This window comes from Sus scrofa, chromosome 10, assembly GCF_054392235.1.
Source record: "Sus scrofa isolate SSC_HxYL_T2T_F1_AM1 chromosome 10, Sscrofa_HxYL_maternal_Yorkshire_Landrace_v2.0, whole genome shotgun sequence".
NCBI lineage: Eukaryota > Metazoa > Chordata > Mammalia > Artiodactyla > Suidae > Sus > Sus scrofa.
The window spans coordinates 79,302,221-79,318,194 of NC_139392.1; the positions used below are offsets into that span (position 1 = coordinate 79,302,221).

The 15,974-nt window shown below is 37.5% G+C and overlaps 1 protein-coding gene and 1 long non-coding RNA gene across 2 annotated transcripts in view; both read right to left on the reverse strand.

The window, feature by feature from the left end:
* The window catches only part of BMI1 (BMI1 proto-oncogene, polycomb ring finger), a 39,354-nt gene extending 37,746 nt beyond the window's left edge, over nt 1-1,608 (reverse strand). Inside the window, exon 1 of the mRNA XM_084978787.1 lies at nt 1,579-1,608. The gene's annotated coding sequence lies outside the window, so the exon portion shown is untranslated. The remainder of the gene's footprint in view (nt 1-1,578) is intronic.
* Nucleotides 1-14,459, reverse strand: part of LOC146399544 (uncharacterized) — a 345,027-nt gene extending 330,568 nt beyond the window's left edge. The window contains exon 1 of the long non-coding RNA XR_014818045.1: nt 14,407-14,459. This is a non-coding gene — a long non-coding RNA (uncharacterized LOC146399544). The remainder of the gene's footprint in view (nt 1-14,406) is intronic.
* Between the last annotated feature and the right edge of the window lie 1,515 nt (nt 14,460-15,974).

Genomic DNA, 15,974 nt, shown 5'->3' on the forward strand with positions numbered 1-15,974 from the left:
TCTATTCATGATGACATAAAGAAAATTTCAAGGACGGTAACAAGAAGAAAAAAAATTACAAGAGCTAATATACAAATTTCAGAAATGTAAAAGTGCAAGATCAACACATATACACAAATAGTTGTGTTTTTGCAGATGAGCATCCCAACTGGATAAGTAAATTAAGAAAACAGTGCCATTCTCAGAGCATCCAAAAGAATAAAGCGCTTAGAATGAACTTAAAAAAATTTTTTTAATTAAAGTATAGTTGACTTGCAATCTTGTGCCAATTTCTGCTCACTTGGAATAAACTTAACCAAGGAGGTGAAAGACTTGTATATTGAAAACTATAGAACATTGCTTAAAGAAATTAAAGAAGATCTAAATAAATGGAAAGACATCCTATGTTCATTGAATGGAAGACCTAATATTATTAAGATGGCAATAATACCCAAAGTGATCAACAGATTCAATGCAATCTCTTTCAACATCCAATGATAATTTTTGCAGAAATGGGAAAGCTGATTCTTACACTCATATGGAATTTCCAGGGGCTATTCATTACTGATGGGACTCTAAACTTGTTAAAGAACAAGTTTGGAGGTCCTATTGTGGTGCAGCGGGAACAAGTCCAAATAGTATCCATGAGGGTGTGTGTTTGAACCCTGGCCTCGCTCAGTGGACTGGGGATCTGGCATTGCTGTGAGCTGTGGTATAGGTTGCAGACATAGCTCAGATCCCGCGTTGCCATGGCTGTGGTGTAGGCTGGCAGCTGTGGTTCTGAATCAAAAAAAAGAACAAAGTTGAAGAAATCACACATCCCAATTTCAAAACTTACTACAAAACCACAGTAACCAAAACAGTGTGGCTGGTGGTGACATAAGGATTGAAATATAGACCACTGTAACAGAGTTGAGAAATAAAACCCTACATCTACGGTCAGTTGATTTTGGACATGGGTACTAAGACCATTCAATGAGGGGAGGACACTCTCTTCAACAAATGGTTCTGGAATAACTTGATCCACGTATAAGGGAATAAAGTTGGATCCTTCACATCATATATAAGCTTTAATTCAAATGGATCAATAATCTAACTACATAGATAAAATCATAAGCCTCAGAGTAAAACATAGTGGTAAATCTTCATGGCCTTAGATTTGCAATGGATTCTTTTATATGACATGAAAAGTCCAAGCAAAAAAAGAAAAAAATTAATTGACTTCACCAAAATTAAAAACTTTTGTGCTGATGTCCAAGATCACTATTGAGAAAGTGTAAAGATAACCTATAGGATGGGAGAAAATATTCACAAATCATACATCTGACAAGGGCCTAGTATCAACAGATATAAACTCTTACAACTCAACAACGAAAATACAATAAAATCCAGTTAAAATATGGGCAAAGAGCTTAAGTAGACATTTCTCCAAAGAGATAGGTATATGGCCAAGGGGTAAATGAAAAGATGCTCGTCATTAGTCATTAAGAAATGTAAATCAAACCATAATGAGGTACCACTTCATACCCACTAGGATGGCCATGGTTATGGTAATAATTCTTTTTAAAATCCAGAAAATAACAAGGGTAAGTTTTCTACCAAGGATATGGAAAAATTTAGAGTCCTGGTTCATTACTGATGGGACTCTAAACTGAAAGCAGTTTAGCAGTTCCCTAATAAGTTAAAATTAAAAGCATATGGCCCAGAAATTTGACTCCTAGGTATTATATATACACCTATCTACTAGAATCAAAGAGTGGTACTCAAATATATGTACACACGTGTTCATAGCAGCACCATTTACAATTTGGGAAACAATCCAAATGTCCGTCAATGGATGCATGGATAAACAAATTGCAGCATATGCATAACAATGGAATATTATTCCACCATATAAAAAATGAAGAACTGATACAATGTAAATGAACCTTAAAAACATTGTGCTAAGTGAAAGAGGCCAGAAGCAAAAGGTCACATATGGTATGATTCCATTTGTATGAAATATCCAGAATAATTAAGTTCATAGAGACAGAATGCAAATTGGTGGTGGCCGCGGACAGAGTCAGGAAAAAGGAGTGAATACTTAATGGGTACACAATTTCCTTTTGGAATGTTGCATAACATGGTGAATGTACTAAATGTTACTGAATTTGTTTGCTTTTAAAAAGTTAGTTTTATGTTATGTGAATTTTATCTCAAAAAATATTAAAAACGCATACACATTGGTATATCCACCAGAAAAAAGACATAAAAATACTAAGTCTTAGCAATGAGATCCCACTGTATAGCGCAAGGAACTACTTTAGCTACTTGTGATGCAGCATGATGGAGGATAATGTGAGAAAAAGAATGTATATATACATGTCCGTGTATGGCTGGGTTGCTTTGCTATACAGCAGAAATTGAAAGAATATTATAAATCAACTATAATAAAAATAATTAAAAAATACTAAGTCTTGTCAAGGATGTGGAGCAACAGGAACTCTCACAGACTGGTGGTGATGTGTACATTGGTTGCACTTGTTTGAGAAAACTGGCAATATCTGCTAGAGATGAACCATATGCACATCCTATGACCCAGCAAACCTTCCCTTCAGTATAAACCCCAAGGAAATGCATACATATGTTCATTAAAAGACACACATTCAAATATCCATAGGAATACTATTTGTAATTGCCCAAACCTGGAAACTAACCAAATGCCTGTCAACAGTTATATAGATAAATGGATTACTCTATAGCAGTGAGAATGCACATTTTAAAATGATATACATGTCCATCACAGATGATTGGATTAAGAAGATGTGGTGTATATACACAATGGAATACTACTCAGCCATAAAGAAGAACAAACTAATGCCATTTGCAGCAATGTAGATGGAACTAGAGATTCTCATACTAAGTCAGAAAGAGAAAGACAAATACCATATGATATCACTTATTTTTTAAATGACTTAATGAATTTTATTACATTTATAGGTGTACAACAATCATCACAACCAAATTTTAAAGCATTTCCATCCCAAATCCTCATGGATGCTAGTCAGATTTGTTTCTGCTGAGCCACAGTGGGAACTCCTTCAGAATTGTTTAAAAAAATTTTTTTTGAAGTTCCTGTTGTGGCTCAGCAGTTACAAACCTGACTAGTACGCATGAGGAAGCAGGTTTGATCCCTGGCCTTGCTCAGTGGGTTAAGGATCCAGCATTGCCGTGAGCTGTGGAGTAGGTTGCAGATGTGGCGGGATCACACATTGCTGTGGCTGTGGTGTAGGCCGACAGCTACAGCTCCGATTCGATCCCTAGCCAGGGAACTTCCATATGATGCTGGTGACAGTCCTAAAAAAAGACCAAAAAAATATTAAAAAAAAAAGGTAATGTTATAAAAAAGAATATATACATGTATGTGTAACTGGGTCGTCACCATGCTGTACAGTAGAAAATTGACAGAACACTGTAAACCAGCTATAATGGAAAAGAAAATCAGTATATAAAAAATAATAAAAATAAAATAATTAGGGATTTTTGTAAAAAAATGGAATGCATAACGAAAAAAATAGTTTACAAGGTTATGTTTTGTTGAGTTCTAATTGATGAGCAGATGATAAAATAAGTAGTGCTTTATAACTTGCAGATGGTTTGCAAACTGTGCCTCACTGAATGAGAGGTGTTTTTAGAGATTCTAAAACCATCTAGTATGCTCTCTCAAACAACATTTGTTTTTATGAAGTTTTGTGTGATCGGGAACACCTATTTCTGAGGGCTTTTGAAAGAGTGGGGATGAATTGAGACTTCCTTACCTCTAAAGACTTAGGAATCCAGGGCAACTCGGATTGTGTATTGGGAACCATTGTGCCATGTCTCTATCTGAGGTTATAACAGCCATGAAGAGACGTCCACTCAGAATTTTGATTTCTATTTTGAAAAGACAACACCATTTCATTTGTTTGTATTAGAAACAGAGAATTTTGTTGCTGAAGAGAACTTAAAAGATGGCCTAGTTCAATTCCCTAATTTTTATTACGGAGAAAAACGTAGATAAATTATACAGGACACATGTTCTCTGTTCATTTGAGCCATGCAAGGGGCTTGAATCTTCCCTCCTCCCATTTATGATTCAAATCATACACTTTTAGAATTTAAAGTTTCTTTCTTTCTTTTTTCGCTTTCTAGGGCCACACCTGAGACATATGAAGCTTCCCTAGCCAGGGGTCGAATTAGAGCTGCAGCTGCCAGCCTACATCACAGCCACAGCAACGCCAGATCCGAGCCACGTCTGCAACCTACACGACAGCTCGCGGCAACACCGGATCCTTAACCCACTGAGTGAGGCCAGGGATTGAACCCACAACCTCATGGTTCCTAATTGGATTCGTTTCTGCTGTGCCATGAAAGGAACTCCAGGATTTAAAGTTTTGAAATTATTTTTAGAAAGAAAACAAAAAGCAAAAAACCCCACTAGGAAAGTACCCCCTCTGAATGGTCTTTCCTAAATTAAAAACAAAGTAGAATGGATCTCTGGCCATTTTTGAGATTTAACAGATGATTAAATTAGGAAACATTCAATTTCATTGATCCTTTAGGATAAATTTCCTAAGGGATTATAATTGACATTGAAATGACAGAAATGAATATGCTTATAATAGTATATGAGAAACTAATGAGCTAATTCTAGAAAACAGTCCAATTCTGTCTTTAGGAAAAACTTTAATAATCATGAAACCCTCTGGAGAAGTTGAAATGTTTTCTCCCCATAAAATGCCACCAAACCATTTCCTGCAAATTCCAAATTATTTTTATATTTATGTTTTTTGGGGAAAAGAGGAAAATGAATGGAAGATTTTGTCAAAATCTGTCAATTTTCTGGAATTCCAGTCCATTTACAGTAAACAAGGCATGAATTGACAAGCTCTTAACCATAAGCTTGAGACAGGGAGTCATTCTGATCTTCTCAGTTGGAATTCCTGTTCTCAACACCTATACTTGATGCACATACATAGTCCCTTGGCTGTCCTCCCTATGCCCATCTGTTGGCATGGCTCTCTGCCCACTCACAAGTTTGGACTCCCGCCCTAGTGTGGAGGTGCCAGGGAATAGCAGTTTACGCAAGCAGCCTGTACCATGGTGTAAATGTGCTCTGTGCCCAATGTCTAGACATGGTGTCCACTAAACGTGGACACTGCATATATCTCCTCCTTTATTGGATCATGGTTTTCAGCATATGACAGATGACAGGTGGAAGAAAGTAGTGGAGGCTGGGGAGGAGAGGCTGAGGAAAGCGAGCTTCCTTTGAAACCTGCAGGTTAATTTCACTGGGGCAGCTACCTTGACGAGGCATGATCATCATAGGAACATCAGCAAGGCTGTAGCCAACAGGAGGAAACATCACCACCCCTCTGGGGACAAGTGGCTCACAAGAGATTTGTACTTGCTCCTTTAAATTATGCAAAGAGCTAAAAGGCAAAATTTCTTTTGTTTACTTTTTTTCCCAAAAGTTTTGGTTTGTGATGCCTCTTCGTATTAGACAAGAGATTCTCTGGGTATTTCTAAGTTTTGAGAAACCATTTCTTGGTGTGGTTAAAGTAGAAAAGATAAAAGTCTATTCTATGGTTTTTGCCAAATTCTTTGAAGGCTATTGTTCCTGGCTCATAAATGTGATTATTTTCAAATATAAATATCATGCTCTTTCCTATATTTTTATGGTTCATATTTTCTGTAAGCTACCTAGAACATGTTAGGAGTCGCAATGGAATGTTAGAGCATAAGATTTTTAACTCAAATGTAAGACAATTTAAAGTCAGATTTCTGACCCTTCAAATACAGAAGAGGAGCTGGATTTGTATATATAGAAGGAAACACAGATTTTATAAGCTCTGATGATTTATTCCTTGGTTCAAAAGAAAAATGACTCAAGTCATAAAACCAAGGCAATAATTTTACAGAGCTCCTGGGAGATGGATCAGATGTTCATCACCTGTTCCTGTTAGAAAGACAAATAGTAAATATGTATATTGATAGAAAACAGGGCCCATTACAGTCGCTTTTGTACCTTAGAAAAGTACTGAAACAATTTTTAGAAACGTTAGCAAGATTTGGGGGGTTTATTTACTTTCTGCTAAGTGGTATGAATTATCTTTTTCTATGACAATTCTGGTACGTCAGCAAATAAAGAAATAAATATATTTAAGCAGTTAGCAAATATGGGTTAAACACCTAAACACCTATTATATACCTAGCATGTATGAAACATTAGAAGAGATATAAAACTCCTTAAGTTCAGTGTTTATTGACAGAAGGTTGTGGTAAGCAATCCTGAATTCAGTATCAGGAGGATCAGTTTTCTAGTCCTGGTTACACCAATTGCCAGTTATTGAAACCTCAAACAAATCACTTACTCTCTTTGAATCGTACTTTCCTTATCTGCAAAATGAAGATAACAATGCCTGTCTCAGTTTCTTTTTTAATGTGGTCATGGTTATAAACAAGGTGGCTATGTAAAAGCTCTTTGAAAATCATATAGTGCCATAAAAATAGGAGGCATTATTCATCATCGGACGTTTCTGGAAAATTCCTTACCTTGTTCTTTGAAAATAAAATCTTGTTGATTTTTCAAGTTAAATATATTGTATACAAAATGTTAAGAGGGCTTTAAAGCTAGAAGGTTGGATTTGATCTTGGACGTGGTAGTAGTTATTTATGGATTTTTCAGCGGGGGAGTGACATGTAACTTATTGCTCAAATTCATGTAACTTGTTCATATTTGAAAATCTTAGGTGGCTTTAGCTTATTCAAAATATTCTTATTTCATTATGAGTTTCATAGAATTATCATCATCATCATCTAACAGTTACAATACTTTAAATATATCTACTAATTTAATCCTCAAAATAACCCCGTGTATAATTACAGGCAGACCTTGTTTTTTTGTGCTTTACTTTATTGCATGTAGTGGATGTTGCGCTTTTTACAAGGTCAAGGTTTGTGGAAACTGTGCCTCAAGAATGTCTATTGGCACCATTTTTCCAACAGCATTTGCTCACTCTGTGTCTCTGTGTCCCATTTTGGTAATTCTCATAATATTTCAAACTTTTCCATTATTATTATATTTGTTATGGTGATCTGTCATCAGTGATCTTTGATGTTACTGCTGTGACTTGTTGACGGCTCAGATGATGATTAGCCTTTTTTTAGCCTTCAAGTGTTTTTAAATTCAAGGATGTACATTTTTTTTAGACATAATTCTATTACAATAGTCTGTAGTATAGTGTAAACATAACTTTTATATGTACTGGGAAACCAAGATTATTCATATTTTATGAAGATACTAAGCACAAAGAAGTTAAATGCCCTTCCCTAGGTTGCACAGCTGGTAAGTAGAAGAACTGAGATTTGAACACAGGTAATCTAGCTTCAGTCTGTGCTCTTGAACAAATATTCATGTAGTATTTATTGAATGCCTTTAATATGAAACACTATTAGACGTGGGACCCCAAAGAATAAAAAGGCATGATGGCTTTTCTTTTTTCTTTTTAATTTTAAATTTTTTGCTTTTTAGGGCTGCACCTGCGGCATATGGACGTTCCCTGGCCAGGGGTCAAATTGGAGCTACAGCTGCCAGCCTCGCCACAGCCACAGCAACGCCAGAATCAAGCCATGTCTATGATCTACACCACAACTCACGTCAATGCTGGATTCTCAACACACTGAACAAAGCTAGATATTGAACTGGCATCCTCATGGATCCTAGTTGGGTTCGTTACCACTGAACCATGATGGGAACTCCATGATGGCTTTTCTTAAGGAGTCTCTCCTTTGTGAAACTATCTTTGTTAATTACACTTTTGTACTAGTCATAAATACTCACTATTTACTTATTTATTTATTCAACATTTATCTATTGAAAATGCCACTTAGTAGGTTCTAGGGATTGTTCTAGGTGAACAAAAACAAAAAAATTCCCTGCCTTCAAGAAACTGACTTTCTAAGGAGGAGAGACAGACACTAAATCAATGAGTAAAATATACTCGGGAAGGTAGTAATTATTACAGAGAAAAGTAAAGACAAGAGATAGAGAATGTTGGGGGGAAGGTAGGAGTTGCAATTTTAAAAAAGAAAACAGTCCAGTCAGGTAAAGACCCACTGAGAGGACAACTTTGAATCCAAGTCTTGAAGGTGTCTACGAGGATATCTGAGAAAGACCATTCTTGGTGGAGAACCAACAAGGGCAGATCTTGAGGAGAAAGTATGCCTGGAGTGTTGGAGGAACCGCCAGGAAGCCAGAGTGCCTGGAACAGAGGTGAGGGACAGTGGTCGACAGACCACAAAGAGCCTTTGAGAAGACAGTGAAAAGTAGTTGAAGTCTGCATAGATAATGAATGGAGAACCAGCAGGATTTTCTCAGAGATTAGCCAAGGGGGGTGTAAGAGAGAAGAGAGGAGTCAAGAAAGAAACAAAGATTTTTCACCTGAGCTGTTTGGAAGGATAGCGTTGCCGTTAATTGAATGAGGAAGATCCTGGGATAAACAGCTTTTATTTAGGGGGGAATCAAGAGTTCTGTATGGGACACATTAAGTTTGATGTGCCTATTGGACAATCACATAATGTTGAATCAACAGGGGAAGTCTGGGCTGGACTATAAAACTGGGAATTGTCCATGGAGGCAGTTCTTAAAGCCTAGAGTTCGCTTGAGATCAACTCAGGAAAGAGAAATCCAAAGACAGAGGCTTGGGGGACATCACCATTTACAGTTCAAGGACAGAAGGAGGAAGAAATGAAGGAGACTGAGAAAAGCATCAGGAGGAAATTCAGCGCCAAATCACTGCCATTGTTTGGAAGAAGATCTTGTTTGGCTGTAAATGAGATTCATCTGTTTCTCAAGACCATATTATGCTTGTTTATCAAAACTCTGACAGCAGTGTGCAAAATGCCATTGTTACTTTTTACCAAAAAATACCCATTTGGTATCCTGTTTGAGTGCTATTAAATATTTAGAAAATAGTTGCAAAACGAATTGACTTTTTGAGAAGTCTTTGCAGCCCACTCTAGAAGGCCAAGTGTTTTGTTTTTTAATACTAAAAGAAATTGTTATTTGAGATTATGCAAATTAAACTCTCAGCCTATTCATTAGATATTAGTGTTTTGTGAAGTAAATATGCATTAGGTGAAATTGCTCTATGGTTGATTTTAATGAGGAAGCAATTGATATTTAGGAACAGGGAAGGTCTTTACTACAGAAACAGTGTGAATCAAGGGAAATGTCTGTGATTTCTATTGTGAGACTTGTCTATTCTTTTTGTGTTGAAGTTTTCCAGCTAGTTGAGTTCGTTACTGGTGACACACAGGAGATTAAGTGTGGCAACACTGCAGCTAGATAATAGAAGAGTTGGAGCAAAAATATGGCCAAGTCTGAAGTTTGAATTTTAATTTTCTAGGGAACAAGATATAAAGATAGCAAAGGGAATGAGGAAATGAAGATTTGATCATTCAGGGCGGATTATGAAAAGAAGATGGGCCTCCAAAGGGCAAAGGCAGGAGTTCCCATTGTGGCTTAGTGGTAATGAACCTGACTGGTATCCATGAGGACATGGGTTCCATGGATACTATTAGTGTTAAGGTCTTGCTCAGCAGGTTGAGGATCCCGAGTTGCTGTGGCTGTGATGCAGGCTGGCAGCTGCAGCTCTGATTCGACCCCCAAGCCTGGGAACTTCCATATGCCACAGGTGAGGCCCTAAAAAGAAAAAAAAAAAAAAGGCAAAGCCAAAAATGGAAAAGGTTGGGATACGCTCACAGAGCATGCTCTGTGCGTCTTCAGAGATCGATTGCTCTTCTCCTAGCTCCCCATTTTGATATCCTCACAACTCATTCATCATACTACCCCATTTGAGAAACTTCTTTCATTAGCCAGAACAATCCGCTAAGGAGCACCGTATTGCAAACCAGTTTGGGCAGCAGGATACACATATATTCTGGATAGTAGTCCAATGTCATCTTCTTGCTACAATCTTTATACAAACCATGTGTGTCAGACATTGCTATTGGCTCCAAAATCCATTCTCCTTTCTTTACTGCAGTAACTCTCGATTTTTGGCAGACACAAAACCACCCAGGATAAACACTGCCTTTCTGAACCTTCCTTGTCATTCTTTCTGACCACATGCTCATTTTGAGATTGACAGTGATCTTGGCGTGGCCTCTTTTGTGAAATCCACTCTGATTCATATACCTGACAGGTGACTTCACCCTTCTGTGCACGTCTATGGGATTTCTCTGCACTTCTGTTATGACGTTTATTAAAGTGTTTATGTAGGGGCTCCTGATGTGGTGCAACAGGTTAAGGATCTGGAGTTGTCTCTGCAGCTGCTCGGGTGGCTGCTGAGACTCGACCCTGGCTGGGGAACTTCCATGTGCCATGGTGTGGCAAGAAAAAAAAAGTCTATGTACATTCCTTAACAATTCTACTACCTTGTTAACTTCTTGGTCATATGAATTGGGTTATTTAAGCTTGGTTACTTCATATCAATTATTTTGCAAAAAGGGGGCACTCAATTACTTTATCTTTTTTGTGCTAAATTGTGAAAGTAACTGCTTCCTACTCTCTTCCCACCTGTTTTGGACTCACTCTCCTCATGTTTTCTTTCTCATCTGTGTCCTTTCTGGTGGAGTAAAGACAATACAACTGAACTTCATTCAGAAAATTGAGCTTAAGAGGTTCTTGCTTTCTATCATCTTTTAACATCATCTTTGCAAACGAAGAGGTGCATAACTTAATTCCTTATATTTTGATTTAAGGCATTGAAAATATGCTCTTTTCACTACTCTTTCGTTCAGGAAGCTGGGGTGGTCCCCTTTTTTTGTGTGTCAAATCTGAATTCCTCTGACTTGTTTTTCTATAGATTCCTTCATTTGGATAACCAGTGTAGGCTATCCAAAGTAATTTTCCCCCCTCCCAAAATGAGCCTTCACTCCTACCAGGTTAAGCTCCTTACTGCCCAAGAAACAAACCCTGTGAACTTCCACCTCTGTTATTTTGTTTATTCTCTTTCTCCAGCTGAGACGACTTCTTAAGTCTCTTGCTGAAATCCTATTCATTTCTTAACTGTCTGCTGAAAACTCGGCTCTCTCCTTTTAATTTTACTTGAATATGCCAGCATCTGTTAATTGCTTCCTTTTCTCAACTTCCATCGCATTTATAATGTATACTTTTTCTTTCAATTTAATTCCATTGAAAGTTATGTCTGCTCTCCAGTTAGATCTTATATCCTCAATTAAATTATAAGCTCTTAGAATACAGGAATGCATACATTTGATTATGGTTAGTAATAGTTATATATAACTATATATTACATAAGTCTATATACATTGTTATATAATTATATAATCATCAAATAGCAACCTAGCTCAGGGCAGAGTATAAAGTAGATATTCAATTAGTATTTATTGATGCATGAATTGATTTAATACAGAATTATATTCTATAACTTTGAGTGGAATGTAAACTAATTTTTTCTTTTTAAAAATGTACTTACGGAGTTCCCATCATGGTGCAGTGGAAATGAATCTGACTAGGAACCATGAGGCTGTGGGTTCGATCCCTGGCTTCACTCAGAGGGTTAAGGATCTAGTGTTGAGGTGAGCTGTGGTGTAGGTTGCAGACTCGGCTCAGATTTGGTGTTGCTGTGGCTGTGATGTAGGCTGGCAGCTGCAGCTCCAATTAGACCCCTAGCCTGGGAACCTCCATATGCCACAGGTGTGGCCCTAAAATACAAAAATAAATAAATAAAAATGTATTTACATAGTAAATTTAGCTATATGCCTAATTTTATTTTTTGTATCACTTTGAAATGAACTGAATGCCTGTCTACTTATATCCCTCCATTTTAAGGTGATTACTGGGGAATGCTCTCTCTGCAATGAAAATAAAAACGTATGTTTATAATTCTCTCTTGAAAATTCAGTTAACATACAAAATTACTGGGAATTAGAAATTAGAGACAATTTAAGAAACCCATAATTTTATACTATTTAGAAAAACCTTGTCATCCACTTTTGTCTGAAATGGAGCCTTTTTCAAATTCTAGCTTGTATTGTCGGCATTTTACATTGAATAATAATGCACCCTCAAATTTTCAAAAAATAAACCCCAATAAGCAGAATTGATTGTGAGAAAGACTGTGGATTAGTGAGAAGACTAAACTATAATATAAAGGAATGCACTTCCACTAAGATAAGTTTCTTTCAGTGCTATATTGATAATTATTGACAATAATAATCCTTTAGAGACTGCTATAATGATGCAATAATACTGATTAATACCTACTCCTGAATTAAATACTTCTAAAGTCCTAGAGAATTCACTATCTTAAGAATGAAAACACTCTCCTATGGGATCTAATTTACATTTTTACTTTTACATTTATATAGTTATAAACTCTTTTATTAGAGGATACAAAGGTGGAAATATATTTATAATCACAATAAGAGTGACAAGAAACTTAGAATTCACAAGATATAAATTAATGAGGCTTCACTCTACTGGCTATTACAAATAGCCAAAATGGTCAACACATAATTCTTTTTGTTTTTCAAAATGTGATTGTAAACTTTCATAGCTTTTATACAAGATGAATAGCTACATCAGTGACACAAGAAAATATTCCTTTCTGTGATTGAATAGACGAAGTGTAATTTCACATTATCATTGTAAAAGAATATTATTATAAGAATGGCAAATTTCTCCTTGCAGCCTGGGAAAGTCTTAGTTCAAGTTTGACCTCTGGAGGTCATGGATCAAGTCTGAAAGGCAATCCACACAGCTACTGTGTTCTAGTGGCTGTTCTAGAGCTGCAAAATGTATATAACATATACATTGCATTTAAGAATTTCACTGTTGGGGAAAAAAACATTATGCTAACCTATGACACAAATTTTTAGCAACTGGAAAAAGAAAAGAATTATTTGATTTTTCACCTTCATGGGTCAAACTTACGTGTTTGAATAACTGGAGAAAATACAGAAACCTATATAATTTTCACCTTAAAATAGGTCAAGGGCAAATTCAGTCCTTCACAAGACCATAAGCCACATTTATGAATAAGAGTCATGCCATTTCAGATCAGAATTTTAAGGTTTTTGGTCATGGTCATTAACAACCTTGCAGAACAAATGATTACTTACTCTGATAATGGCATTAATTTAAAACTATGTAAGGGCTAAATTTCAGAGCATGAAAATATGTAACATACCAAACTGATTTAAATTTGGAAACATCACCATTTAATTTTAACTACTAAGTGCATATGTCTCTTATCTTTAGAGTAACTGATTTAAAAGACTCTAAAAATGGTTAATTTTCTTGTATCGAGCAGTAACATACCTTTTCTCAAACTGATCTTAAGCATGTATTCCTCAGCTTGTCTCCAAGGAGTCTCTGGCCTGATACTTGTCATAGTGATTTCAGAAATTAGTCAGCCATAAAGGGGAGGTAATGGAGACAGACATCGGTTTTCAGGAATTGATAGTCTACTGTATCTTAAAATGTTCTGTGCTTATTTGTGTGCTCTTTTATTCAGGACTCGTTCTAGCTTGGACCTGCATTTGAACTGTGTTAGGAAAAAATATGATATTTGTGAAGGATTTATTAGCAATTTGGTCTAATTGTGAATTAAAGATTTTTTAAAATTTTACTCTATTTTATTTAAATTTTATTTAACAGCCATACCTATGGCATGTGAAAGTTCCCAGGCTAGGGATCTAATCAGAGCTGCAGCTGCCAGCCTATGCCCACAGTCACGTCAGATCCAAGCCTCGTCTATGACCTACACCACAGCTCAGGGCAACACCAGATCGTTAACCCACTGAGCAAGGCCAGGGATCGAAGTTGCATCCTCGAGGATGCTAGTCTGTTTTGTAACTGCTGAGCCACCTTGGGAACTCCAAAAGCCACTTACTCTTTTTTTTTTTTTTTTGGCTTTTTTTGGTCTTTTCTAGGGCCGAAGCCACAGCGTATGGAGCTTCCCATGCTAGGGGTCCAATTGGAGCTGTAGCCACAGGCCTATGCCAGAGCCACAGCAACTCGGGATCCAAGCCGTGTCTGTGACCTGCACCACAGCTCACGGCAACGCCGGATCCTTAACCCACTGAGTGACACCAGGGATCGAACCCGAAACCGCATGGTTCCTCGTTAACCACTGTGCCACGATGAGAACTCCACTTACTCTTTATAAGAACAAGCCAGAGTTCCTCGTGTGGCGCAGTGAAAACGAATCTGACTAGGAACTATGAGGCTTCGGGTTCCATCCCTGGCCTCACTCAGAGGGTTAAGGATCCGGCGTTGCCGGGAGCTGTGGTGTAGGTCACAGATGTGGTTTCAATCCAGCATTGCTGTGGCTGTGGCCGGCAGCTGTAGCTCTGATTGGATCCCTAGCCTGGAACCCTCCATATGCCGTGGGTACAGCCCTAAAAAAAACAAAAACAAAAACAAAAAACCAGAGGCCTATTGCTGATATTTTTTTCCTAGTATAATTGCCAGCTCTATTTAGAGAACATTTCCATGCTTAAAATGACATTGATTAAAATATCCTTTTTTAATGTTTAAAATATTTTAATTTATAAATTTCTTGTTTAAGCTGTGATGAAGTTTTCATACATTTAACATGGGATAAAAATGCAAGTAGTAGAATTACCAAGTTGATGACCACAATTTTTTGGCGTACTTATTAGGAAACATCAGTGTTGGTACAACATGCGTTATGTCCGTAAGATAATGGGTGAAATCTTTTTCTTTCTTTCCTTTTTAGGGCTGCACCCATGGCATAGGACGGTTCCCAGGCTAGGGATCAAATCAGAACTGTAGCTACTGGCCTATGCCAATCCATAGCAATGCAGGATCTTAGCCTTGTCTGCGACCTATACCACAAGTCATGGCAACACCGGATCCTTAACCCATTGAATGAGGCCAGGGATTAAACTCGCATCCTCATGGATAGTAGTTGGCTTTGTTTCCGCTGAGCCACGATAGGAACTCCATGAGGGATTTTTTTCAAACAAGCGAAACTATCCATTTAACTGAATTGTTCCCTTCCAAACATTAACTCTCGTTTATTCCATAAGGGTGTATTAGCACCTCCTATGTTCCAGGCACGATTCCAGGTAATAGGGATGTGATAATAAACAAAGCCCAATCTGTGCCTTCAAAGAATTTGTGGTCAGAGACAAAAGAGTTTCAGATAACTTTATGTTAGTTTAAGGGGTACAGTGGGGTAAGCACTGGGTGTGCCATAAAAAAAAAAAAAATGGGTGTGGAAGAAGGCTCCCTGGTGGAGGGAAAGTTTGAGACAGGGCCTGAAAGGTTAGCCAGAGTTATTAGGCAGGAAGAATGGACAGGGAGGGTGGGTTAGTGTCCCAGGCTGTGCAGAGGCCTGGACGCAGGACAGTGAGTGGCATACTGATGAGGCCACAGGTATTCAGTATGGTTGGATCTTGTGTGGCCACAAGATGTGGAGTGAGCAGAGATGAAGCTGGGGACAGAAGAAGGGTTCTCACCCTGAAAAGTCTTGGATGCCATCCAAGGATTCTGGACTTTCTTGCGAATGTCTTGGTGAGCCAAGGAATGATTTTAAGAAGAAAGTGTTCCATGAGTTACACACTTATTTAATAATGTTCCTTTACTCATAACTTTGTAGAGCTCCTTTTGAATTGCTTTCAGCTCACTCTTTTGAATATGTTCAATGCTAAGTATGCTTTTGAGGGTGGATTGGATTTGCGGGTGGGTGTGGGGTGAGGGCTGGGAAAGAAACCAGTTGGAGGAACTGTGTCCCATAAACAAAGTTAATGATGAAGCAGATTAGCAGTACTAGGGAGTCGAACATTTGCTCTGATTATAAAGCCAGTCAAACATTTGCTCTGATTATAAAGCCATGAGGCTGAATCATTGCTTCTTCTTTTTTTTCACTATTTTTAAAAATTTTATTATTATTATTTTTTTAGGGCCTCACCCATGG